General features: G+C 28.1%; 1 long non-coding RNA gene across 1 annotated transcript; it reads left to right on the top strand.

Moving 5' to 3' along the window:
* On the top strand, positions 1-2,273 carry LOC107883271. Its single transcript, XR_003838662.1, has 6 exons — positions 1-214; positions 563-643; positions 705-925; positions 994-1,060; positions 1,131-1,272; positions 1,546-2,273. It is a non-coding gene; the product is annotated as an uncharacterized LOC107883271 (long non-coding RNA).
* The last annotated feature ends 10,882 nt before the right edge of the window (positions 2,274-13,155 follow it).

Raw genomic sequence — 13,155 nt, 5'->3', positions numbered from 1 at the left:
TTTGAGGAACCTTAGCTTAATATTTTATCAACAAGTTGTTATTGATAATTTCAATCTAATACATGTTAAAACTATGTTCATGTAATGAAAATTTTATGACATGCCGTCCACTTATGAAATTTTATTCAACGCTAATCATGGATTGGAAGTTTTAGAGAATACATTGAAAAAGATGGAGAGAATAGCATATTTAAGCAATTTTTATCCAAAACGAGTATGAGTTAAATAATTATTTTCAAATATTAAATACAATTTACATAAATCTTTTTATGTAGATGTACAAGCATTTCATTGACTAATTATTTCAACTATATGTAATATACAAAGAATTAATGTTACAAGACATGTTAGAAAAATAATGTTGAGTTCCTTGAACCTTTTAATAAAGCATTTTAAGTAATCGTAAACTCTAAACTAGTTGAAAATCAATCGTCAAAGACCCCAAAATATTTATGTTATTGAACAAATCGTATAAAACACATTTTTTGATCAAATTAATAAAAACAATTTATTTTAGTCTATTAAAGTATTTAAGTATGTAGTTAATAAAGATGTTTTCCAGAGCATCTATCAAAGAAAGTGGCCCAACCGATTACTACTAAGCCGTTCCATAGACCTAGAAGAAGGATTGAACAATTTAAAAGTAAATTAATCAAATGTTCTAAAATTTGTTTGTATTAATTAAAATGTTTGTTCTTAAAAAGATTGGGATTACGAGTTTACAAGTAACTTACATCAAATGTTACTTTATATCAAAGTATTTGATGGACTAAATTCATAATTTATTAGTGAACTTGGTACAGCTGTTGATGATTTAAATATATCTTTTTCTGAGTATGTATTGCAAGTTACAGCTTGGCCTTCAGGATCAACAGCTACATCATGATTTGTTTTTCCTGAACTACTGAAACTTTGTGAATATAATGTAAGTATTTAAAATGTTTACTGTATATTTATAATATTTGTTAACACAACCAGATTTATTGTTATTAGTTTGAATTGTTCTACCAAAAAAGTTTTAATAGACGGAAGTTAACATGACTTGATCACCAATTTTGGGGTATGTTTTTGTTTATTTATTATTTAATTCTTATTATTTATCAAAAACTATCTATTTGTTGTATCATTAGGCGACTTAAAATTTTATTATTTACAAAAAAACGTATTTGGTGACAATGCGGACAATTTAAGTGTGATACATTGAAATACTCTGAAATGTACTTCAACTCACTAATGAACAATTTGAAAAACACATTAATGGATTATTATGATGTAAATTATTATTTTTTGATGGTGATGTAGTTTACTTACTTAGCTTGCTTTAAAAGTAAAATACAAATAAATGCTTAGTGTTTCTCTATAAGGTTCCTTAGACAATATTTTTGCTTTAAGTTTGATTATATTATTATAACTCGTCACTCTAATATTAAAGCTAACAGTACAAAATTGGATTAAATGTACTTACATTTGCATGTTGCTCATAGTTTAAAAAGAGAAAAAAAAAATAGTGCACTGAAATATTTTTAACAAAGTTTTTATTTTTAGGAAATACAAATTTGCTGAGCAAGAACCCAATTTCAATAACACAGAGGGCACCAACATATTATTTAAATTGCAACGAAACACATAACTTATTTGGACTTCAGTATCTTTTCTGAATGGAAAGTGAATATAGTTGGATGCATATAATAGGTTAAAATTGAAAATTCACATTATAAAAGATACATAGCCACTATTTTTCATAAATATTTAAAGCTCACATTTTTACAAAATTTATCAACAATTTGCAAATTATTTTGTAGTTAAAAACATATAAAATGTTCAATAGTCAAGGGTTAACAGTTGTCTAGGCTTTTCATTAGTATTTCATACTGTACCTACTTAAAGCTTTTAAAGTATATCAAATTAAATGTTTTTAGTAAAAATTAATTCAATCTACTGTTTTACTTAAAGTAGAAAAAATTGCTTTAATGGCAATACCATAAAATGTAGGTACATATATTGTAATATTATAGGCTGACAGTCTTTGGTTCTTTGCTCAGAATTGTTTTTTTTGTATAAAATAATTTTATGTCATTAAATTAAGTTTAACACATCCATAATACTTAGACACCAGCCACCAGCCACATGAAACATAATATATAGCAAAGCGTTACCCACATGCCCACCTTTATATTATTATTTTAATTTATTAAATTCAAGGAATTACATTGAAATTATTAGTTTTCTTTATTCACTGTCATTTTGACAAATCACATACCTAATTGATAAATATAATGATACTATACAGTTATCAATTACATTTGTTTTTAGAAACAAAACCTTAATTATTTCTATACGTTAATCTAAATTGTTCATTTTATATATAATATTACATTTATTTATAACTTATATTATCTTTCAGGTGTTCTTTCCATATGTTGTAGTTTGGAAGATGTGACTTACACTTAACGGAATATATCCATCTTTAAAAAGGTAGTTCTACTTCTAGTTCAAATGGCCAGAGTAAAAAAATTAAAATATAATGTATAAATATACAAAGCAAAATAAATGTGTTGTTAATATTTATAAATAAAATAATATTTCAAATAAATAAAATTATTTATACTGTGTTAAAGGTCTGGAAACTCATTATGATTTGTCCAAAATTGTTGGTCTAGTTGCACCTATGCTCACACTAATGATTATAATATTTATAACTAATGGATTATAAGTAACACAATGGCATGGTCAACAGCTGAATAAATATGAAGTTGCCTATAAATTAATGTTCCTTAGAATGCAGTAGTCACAAAGCCCCTTAAACAGGAATGGATCTTCTCGGGAAGAATATTGTTCAGAGCTGTATATAAAATTGCCTATATTAACCCTTTTTCTGCAATTACTTTCATTGTATTATCTTATATTATTTTTTTAAACGGAAGTATTATTTATTAGTAAAATTTAAAGTAAAACTGTTAGTGTAAATAATAATATGATCATCATTTAAAAAGGTAAAATGATAGAGAAATAATTAATAATCAGTACACATAATGTTTTAAATGTCCGTGCATCTGACAATCATTCTCATAATGTAAAAATACAATTAATTTCTTAATATTAGTGTTAAAAATAGGTAATATATTATTATTTTTTATTAAGAATTGTGTATTATTAAATTTTAAATGACTATTGTAATATTATTAAATGAATTAAACTGTATAACATTAATTTTACTCATAAAAAATAAATACATAGGTAATATGGTATTTGATTTATTATTTCTATAATACCGTATTATTAGTTAATATTATAGCGTATAGAATCTTGCAGTACCTTAAATTATGACATTTTGAACACAGATTATTAAATTAGACTATACTAGCTGATCCCAAGCACTTTGATGCCTGTTTTGAGTACCTACCAACTTTATAATATGATACAAACTTTGTTCAATTTGTTATTTAATATACGGTGAATGGTATTCAAAAGTTAAAAATCTCCATAGGTCATCTTGAATATCAAAATACTGGAGACACGATTGTGATTGTTGCCGCCACAGTACAATGATGATTCGCGCAAGCGAGCACGGCCAGATCAAAGGTCGTGCCGTAGACGCTTTCGTGTCTTAACGAGATACTAACGGTCGGCGGCCGTGTTATGCAATACACGTTATCGGCCTACGACGGTCGGTGATATGCAAATATCGTTGTCACCGTAGTTATGGTCACACACTGTTCGTCGTCCGTACCGGTGTTTTGTGTGCGTGTATGAGTAGCCGCCGTCGAAAGGCTCGCACCGCACATAATATTACGGAAATAAATAAGTTTTCGTGTGTTATCCGCTACGTAGGTATACATCGAATTGGTTCGCGTGTACGGCCGCCGGCATCAATAGTGCATACAGATTACTATTCGTTGTAATCGGTGCTTTGCGACGTCGCCAGTGCGTCCGCGCTTCGCAAGAAAACGCCGTGAGCTATTCGCCGTCCGTAATATATCGCACTGACTCGTAAAACGTCACCCGTGGTTCGTCGTTATTATGCACGGTTGCTAGAATCGTTCTCCGACAGTTTTATCCTAAGATACCTTGCGGTACGCCGGCACAGGCTCACTCGTAACGGGGCACAATACATTATAATTATTTATTATACGCCGTGTTGCGTCTCGTTGTCTCGGCCTTGTTCGTCCGCTCATCGCCGTGCACACGGTGTATACACATCAGCGTACCCGCCGCGTCGTCTGTGCCCACGGTACTGGTTGCTGTCCCGTTAGGTCCGCCGTTGCGTCGCTCGATTATCGGCAGTTGGTATACCGAGCGCTTGTATCCGTTGGTGCATTGACATACGCGAGTTGTCGATGCTTGGAATATTGGTACGGTCCATACAATTTATAACAAAAGAAATAAAAACCGCGGAAAACTGGTACTATTCAAAATTTAATTTTCAGGGGTCCTAAAATATTTACAATGTTTGTAATATAATGTTGATAAATCACCATTGACAACAAGTTAAATTTAAATAATTTAAATTTAGACAAAAAATAATGTTAGCAATCAAAATTAACAAAAAACACAAATAAGTACGAGTAGCAGGCAGGTAAAATAAATATAAAATGTAGGTACAATTAATATCGTGTAATATAATTTATGATTAATAATAATTATTTCGTATACTTTGGTATATTATTTAAAAATTGTTCTATTTGAATCTCGATTTGAATTTTTAAATTTCATTTGAATAATTTACGTACTGGAATTTCAGTTAGTTCAATAAATACATAGGTAAATAAAAATATATTATAATATAATAATATTAAAACTTACCGGTTTGATCAAATTTGTTGTTAATTTTCCCGGGTATTTAAAATTTGTATTTTGTGTGCATTTCCACCTTATAGTATTATTATTCTTCCTTAAAACCACATAAGAATATATTTTCTTATGTACTTTTAACTCACTGCCTCTTTGACTTTCAAAATTGTCCATTATATGATACGTATTAGGTATAATTTTTGTTTAAGTGAAAAATATAACACAATCAATGCACTATTGAAAATTATGTACTGGTGAGAACTTGCTGTATACTCGCAGTCACTCGAGAGTCGTGGTTTCCCATTGATGAAATTAAATTAAAAATAATCGTTGATATTTTATTCTTTTTTTTTCATAAAAGTTTGGGAAACCTTTAAGTTTGTGGACAGTACCAGTATTCCGTGTTTATAAAGACCGTACCAGTTTTCCGTTTACCCGAGTTGTCCACCGGTGCTGTCGTCTTTCACGCCGGGAGCTCGTCATCAATTTCACGAGTCACCACAATCCACGGCATTTTCATCCCAGGGTCACGTAACAATGTAACGTTACCCATATTATTCATATGTTAATATATATTATATTATGTTATGTTATGTACTGATTTAGCTTAGTCCTAAGCTCCCACTCCTAGCCACTTAGTTGTTATAGTCATAAGACGGCAGGAGAATAAAAAAACGTATTATCAATTTACAATCATTTGTCATCAGATCTCTTTCTTTTATCCTTCTTCTTACTATCCTCATTTTTACAAACATCGGCGTAGCAGGAAACCGTGATATCCATACTTCGGACCTGCTGCTCAAACAGTGATTACCTATGTGAGCAATGTATTTACAGATAGGCTAATCATCTGCAGTGGATTTCAGAACCTTTAAAGGGCATATGTAATTACAAATATTTTATTAACAAGTTGTTTATGACGTACATGTGTAGGTTCACAGGAAAACGGTCGTTAATTAGCATTAGGAATAAAATTTTAAATAAATTATATGATTTTGACCGAATATAATATACTGTTCTAAAATTATTTCAATTATACCCAATAGCAACCTTACAATTAACAAAATATGTATATTAATATTTTGTTTATTTTTTGGCTGAACAGATGGCATATTTTTGATATCCAGATTTCCTACTTTTCGTGTGGATTTTCCTAAAGTTTTCTTTCATATAAACTTTGTCCTGACAATTATGAACATAACAGAAATAAAAATCAGCTAAATCGGTAAATTCGTTCAAAAGTGATTCCACGACAAAGGATTAGTGGCCATTTTTATATATTATATAGATCATGATAAACTTTTAAATGGTTTAATAATTTCAGAAAACATTTATAAAACCATAATTAAAAGAAAACTTATCTCAAACTACTAACCGGTCTTAACCAGTGACTTTGACGTGTATATTAATTGGAAGGTAGGTAACTCTACTAATTTATGTTCAAAACAAAAACTAAATAGTATAATGTTGAAGTACATACCTATACCCTTAACAATCCTATATTTGTGTACCGCGTAATTTATATTATTTTAATTATACAAACTACCGAGTACCGGATATAAATTAGGTATTTTAAATGAAAAAATAAAATAAAAAGGAGAATAAGTGGATTTCGCTCCGCTGTACAGTAGGTTACAAGTGGGTCACTGTATAATGGATTATCTTAAATTTGAATTCAATGATATCATATCATTGTACACGAAAAACGATTCTGAGCGTAGACGGTTTTTTCAGTCTGGATATTCTATACTAATATTATATTTTATTATTGCCTGTAAGTTAAATTAATATTATAAATTATAACAAAATAACTAAAATTGTTATTTTTATGTTTATTTGTGTCTACGGTGATAAACAAAGCGTTAGAAATCAAAATCCCATTTTTAGTGGTTTTTTGTAATTTGTCGGTGGTTTTTCTCGTGGCATGAAACAACTATTGAAAAATCGAAAAATGACCTTTGTAATCTACCTACCATCTTGATCTAATTTTCTAAAATATAAGATAAAAAAAATTCAAATCGAAGCACTCCTTCGGGTAGAAATTTTGTACATAAGATAAAAAAAAAAAAATAAACACCATTCTCTGTCAATCACCTCGCTCTGCTAAGAATCTAAAAACAATTTTAGAACAAATTGATATTTGAAGTCAAGCTACCAATCTTGATATATTTGGTGACTAGAAACAATTTTAATTCAAAATACCTGATGTACTTTATTACAATTCATAAAAAATGAAATTAATTTTATAATAATATTGAATAGGTAATATATATAATTTTTTTATTCAAACTGTATTAAAATCATTTTATACCATGTACCTTGTTTAATATAATTTTGTACCACTATATGTAGTATAATTATGGTGACCAGACATACTTATTTATAAGGACAGTACTGTTTTTTGGTAACACGTCCTACTCTCCTAAATAAATGGTCGAAGTACACTTAAATGTACTTATTTTTAATAATTTAACAATTCCAAATGGAAAAAAATTATCTAAATTCAAATTTAAGGGATTTAAAAAAATTCTGTTATCAAAAAAAAAGTTTTAATAGACAATATAGTGTTAATATTGTAATCACGGTTTTAGATATTATCTAATAATAATATCACGAAGACTAGTCTTCATGAATAATATAAAAATAATAACATCGTTAATTACATTCCTATTAAGTTGAATGTTTGAGTTAAAATATGTTAAAAGTTCTAAAGTTGTTTTTTTATCAAATATTTACTATTATAAGTTTTGTTTTTCATGAAAGTCACATGAGTTTAGTTATATAAAAATACATATTTTATTTTTCACTCTTAGTAAGATTAAAAATCTGTGATGCATATTTATGTTTAAAAATAAACAAATGAGTTTAAATTGATTATTATTATGTACTGTTTTTTCTTTTTTAATATCTGGTCACCATAAGTATAATACAAACACACCTCTCTAATCCTATGCAGTGACTTCGAGGCACCGTCCAGTATTTTTCAGATGAAGCACTTATTTCATTTGTTTAAACTGAATTAGTAAATTAATATAAACGAAATAATATTTTATGCAATGGTGACCCACTTGCAACCTACTGTACATCCACTGACCTTCTTTTTTTAATATTCATACGTAAGGACTGACGTTTGAATATTTAATACAAGACTTTTCATAAGTTTTCGTTGTTGGAATTATAAACATATTTGAGCAATAATTCATAAATATCTTTTATAAGCGTTTAAAGTTTACATTTTAACCAAATTCATCAAAATCACGAAATAGGCCGGAATTGTAGTCATTGTTCGCATAATATGAAATAGGTAAGTAATGATCGATGCTTCATTGCATGGAAACAAAGGGTCTTAACGTTATTTTCTTAATTTATACGTTCTAGACGGTAACGAAACATATATATGTTACGGGCAATGTGAACGATTTTTCTTATTAACCAACTAATATTATTTTTTATTTCTATTATAAATTATAATTTTATTATTATCTATTGGCTAGTTTTAATAATTTATAGTATTGTTTTTTATAATTTTAAAATTTTTACATATTTATAATATATTTTTTTTAAAAACAATGATTATTAATTTTATTACCTATCATATTACGAATATATTAAAACAATTATAATAATAATAATAATAATAATAATAATAATAATTGTTATATAATATTGATAAAAAAAAAAACTAACTAATATTATCATTATGTTATTTTTATAATAAATTAAATACAATGTAATTTTACAATAAACTATGAAATATTTGAAACGCGTTGTATAAACTTATTTTTGTTACCTATAGGTAGGTGCTACCAGCAATTTAAGAATCATAGCTTTCCCATATCAGAATTAGTGATGATCAAAACAAGACCAAGACCAAGACTTTCAAAATCTTGGTCTTGGTCTTGGTCTTGCAGACTAGCTCAGTCTTGGTCTGGTCTTGGGTATACACCTTAATATTGGTCTTGGTCTTGGTCTTGCGTAGGACTCTTGCAAGACTCTTGGTATTTTCACAAAATATATAAAAAAAAAACTAAATACCTATTATAGCTGAGTGTAGGTTTTTTGCTATGATCTCTAAGATGAAACTTAGTCTAATATATTACATAGTATATTCAGAAACCAAACATTAACAAAAAACAAGTCAAACAATTTAATTTTTATTACACTCGTTTAAAACTTTGCATTTTAAATTATGCTTATACTATTTTATTTGTGCAAATCAATTTACCAGTATAATTAACTTTCTAAGTTCCTATTGTATTTATAATAAATACCTCTCAATAGGTTATTACTAATTACTAATTACTAGTTATTGAGCAATATAATGTTAATATAATTATATATATATATATTCCAATATAATTAAAATGATACCTCCCGTATTCCGTAATGACTTTCAGCAATTATTAGTATATTCGATTCAAATTAAAGGTGTGTTATAGAGTTAGTTTATAAGTTATAAATATTCAAAGTTTAAATGAGCGGAGAAGTGGACAAACATTTCACGGGGTAAACCCGTATCACTCTCTCCGCTCATCTAAACTTTGAATATTTACAACTCATAAACTACTCCGCCCAAATTCGATTTTCATGTATCAAAATACTAAGAAAAATATCCTGCTTTGAAATATAAAATAAAACCCAATTTCGTCATTCAAACAAGTAAAAAACTTAAAAAATTACAAGGATAAAAAATATTTTCAAAAAAAATTACACTTTTTGAAATAATGAGTGTTCAATTATGATAAAAGAATCACCAGGTATATGAATCATTTTGCCGATCACGTTCACAAGCGATAATAGGTATTACTATTTTTTTTTGAAATTCTAGAGAACGATATGGAATCTGCGATTTTATATTTTAGAAATCGACGGACGTGTGTGTGTGTGTGTGTGTGTGTGTGCATAAATTATTTTTACATTTTACATTTTGTTTTGTCCCATATCAATAACTTCGACGCTCTCTATCGCGACGAAGTTTTATATTCACGCTATACTGTATATAAGATATTATATACATTTAATATACCTACGCCCATAATATAGGTGTATTATACATTAAACATAACACAGTACAATTTATTTTTAAATCTATGATGGAGACACTGATTGATTTTTAGCCTTGTAAAAGAGCTTGACAATGTACCTATTACTAATTTCCTTATTAAGTCATAAATATTAAAATAGCTGTTGTTGTTCATCAGTACCCATTTGTAAATGATTTTGTAGTTAAACATTTATAAAATGTTCAATTATTATCATAGCTTATGGTCGAACATTTAATACGAGATTTCTCATAAATAGTTCATAGGTAAGTACTGTAAACAAAAAATATAAAAATCTAAAAATTATTAATACAGTATTTTTTTTATATACAATATCTTAAGTTCAGATTAGGACAGCATTATATATTTAAAATGAAGAATAACGATTTTAGTTATTCTGTTTTGATTTAAAAATATTATTCGTGGTATTCAGTGTTTTTAAAGTATGTAGTTTTAATATTTTATGTTACATATTATAATTATGTTTCTTTTCCAGTGTCTATAATAAACTGCAGTGCTAGTGTACTCCCACCTAGTGGCATTCTCTTCACTACTAGCGACAGTCAAATAAAACATTTCCGATTGCTTGACACAAACGTTACAGAACACGAACTACCGATGGCTGATAGGTAACCAACAAAATAATTAAATACCCAATAAAGTATTTTTTATAAGATTTCCGGATTGCAATTTGGTTATAGTGTCGATTGTGTGTATTTGTGAATGATACAGATCAGCGTTTTAACATTCAAATTTTGAATTCATTCACGATTTTAACAATGTGTTTTGTTTCGAAAAACAACCTGTTCAAAACATATATATTTAAATTGCATACAATTTGACATACTTGTACAATAACACCGCCAAGCCACAACATCCAGAATGTACTTATATTGCCTATACAAAACGCCTGGTAAAACAGATAAATGTTGGTACCTAATAATTGGACAATTATTTACGTTGTAACTTGTAAGTGTAATAAGTAAAATTATATTAGTCAATATACAAATAAATAATAATAATGAAATCGAGATCCTATATAAATATAAATATTGATAAGGTTTGTATTTACTAGAATTTGAAAAATTGATAGTAGGTATAATTAAAAGTGATATTTTTAATGATCAAATAGTGTACCTATGATAAAATATTAGCTACATCCAGCCTCTCCCCCTGACAAAATCATTTGGCCACCACTGCTGCAAAGTACATTTTTCATAAATAATCACCATTAATTTTATAAGCATAGTTTTAAATTGTATGATACAGTATTACCTATATCATTGTACATAAGTATAATATACCGTGACGGCTTGACGTTGAACGTGCCCTGGAACTTAATTGTTTTACGGGGTCCAGAACCATGTTTGAAATGTTGTGGAATACTTTTACTTATATATATATTTAACTTTAGTGAGAGTTCCTAAAAAGCGCTTAAGGGTATCGGTGCCAGTATTTCCAATTTTCGAAATTTCTATGCTATTTGAATATTATGTTTTATATTTTAGTTATTGCCATAAAGTCACTGGTTAAGACCGGTTAGTAGTTTGAGATAAGTTTTCTTTTAATTATGGTTTTATAAATGTTTTCTGAAATTATTAAACCATTTAAAAGTTTATCATGATCTATATAATATATAAAAATGGCCACTAATCCTTTGTCGTGGAATCTCTTTTGAACGAATTTACCAATTTAGCTGATTTTTATTTCTGTTATGTTCATAATTGTCAGGACAAAGTTTATATGAAAGAAAACTTTAGGAAAATCCACAGGAAAAGTAGGAAATCTGGATATCAAAAATATGCCATCTGTTCAGCCAAAAAATAAACAAAATATTAATATACATATTTTGTTAATTGTAAGGTTGCTAATGGGTATAATTGAAATAATTTTAGAACAGTATATTATATTCGGTCAAAATCATATAATTTATTCCTAATGCTAATTAACGACCGTTTTCCTGTGAACCTACACATGTACGTCATAAACAACTTGTTAATAAAATATTTGTAATTACATATGCCCTTTAAAGGTTCTGAAATCCACTGCAGATGATTAGCCTATCTGTAAATACATTGCTCACATAGGTAATCACTGTTTGAGCAGCAGGTCCGAAGTATGGATATCACGGTTTCCTGCTACGCCGATGTTTGTAAAAATGAGGATAGTAAGAAGAAGGATAAAAGAAAGAGATCTGATGACAAATGATTGTAAATTGATAATACGTTTTTTTATTCTCCTGCCGTCTTATGACTATAACAACTAAGTGGCTAGGAGTGGGAGCTTAGGACTAAGCTAAATCAGTACATAACATAATATAATATATATTAACATATGAATAATATGGGTAACGTTACATTGTTACGTGACCCTGGGATGAAAATGCCGTGGATTGTGGTGACTCGTGAAATTGATGACGAGCTCCCGGCGTGAAAGACGACAGCACCGGTGGACAACTCGGGTAAACGGAAAACTGGTACGGTCTTTATAAACACGGAATACTGGTACCGTACACAAACTTAAAGGTTTCCCAAACTTTTATGAAAAAAAAAGAATAAAATATCAACGATTATTTTTAATTTAATTTCATCAATGGGAAACCACGACTCACGAGTGACTGCGAGTATACAGCAAGTTCTCACCAGTACATAATTTTCAATAGTGCATTGATTGTGTTATATTTTTCACTTAAACAAAAATTATACCTAATACGTATCATATAATGGACAATTTCGAAAGTCAAAGAGGCAGTGAGTTAAAAGTACATAAGAAAATATATTCTTATGTGGTTTTAAGGAAGAATAATAATACTATAAGGTGGAAATACACACAAAATACAAATTTTAAATGCCCGGGAAAATTAACAACAAATTTGATCAAACCGGTAACTTTTAATATTATTTTATTATAATATATTTTTATTTATGTATTTATTGAACTAACTGAAATTCCAGTACGTAAATTATTCAAATGAAATTTAAAAATTCAAATCGAGATTCAAATAGAACAATTTTTAAATAATATACCAAAGTATACGAAATAATTATTATTAATCATAAATTATATTACACGATATTAATTGTACCTACATTTTATATTTATTTTACCTGCCTGCTACTCGTACTTATTTGTGTTTTTTGTTAATTTTGATTGCTAACATTATTTTTTGTCTAAATTTAAATTATTTAAATTTAAACTTGTTGTCAATGGTGATTTATCAAAATTATATTACAAAACATTGTAAATATTTTAAGGACCCCTGAAAATTAAATTTTTGAAATAGTACCAGTTTTCCGCGGTTATTATTTCTTTTTGTTATAAA

This window comes from Acyrthosiphon pisum, chromosome X, assembly GCF_005508785.2.
Source record: "Acyrthosiphon pisum isolate AL4f chromosome X, pea_aphid_22Mar2018_4r6ur, whole genome shotgun sequence".
NCBI lineage: Eukaryota > Metazoa > Arthropoda > Insecta > Hemiptera > Aphididae > Acyrthosiphon > Acyrthosiphon pisum.
This window is presented reverse-complemented; position numbering and strand designations above follow the sequence as displayed.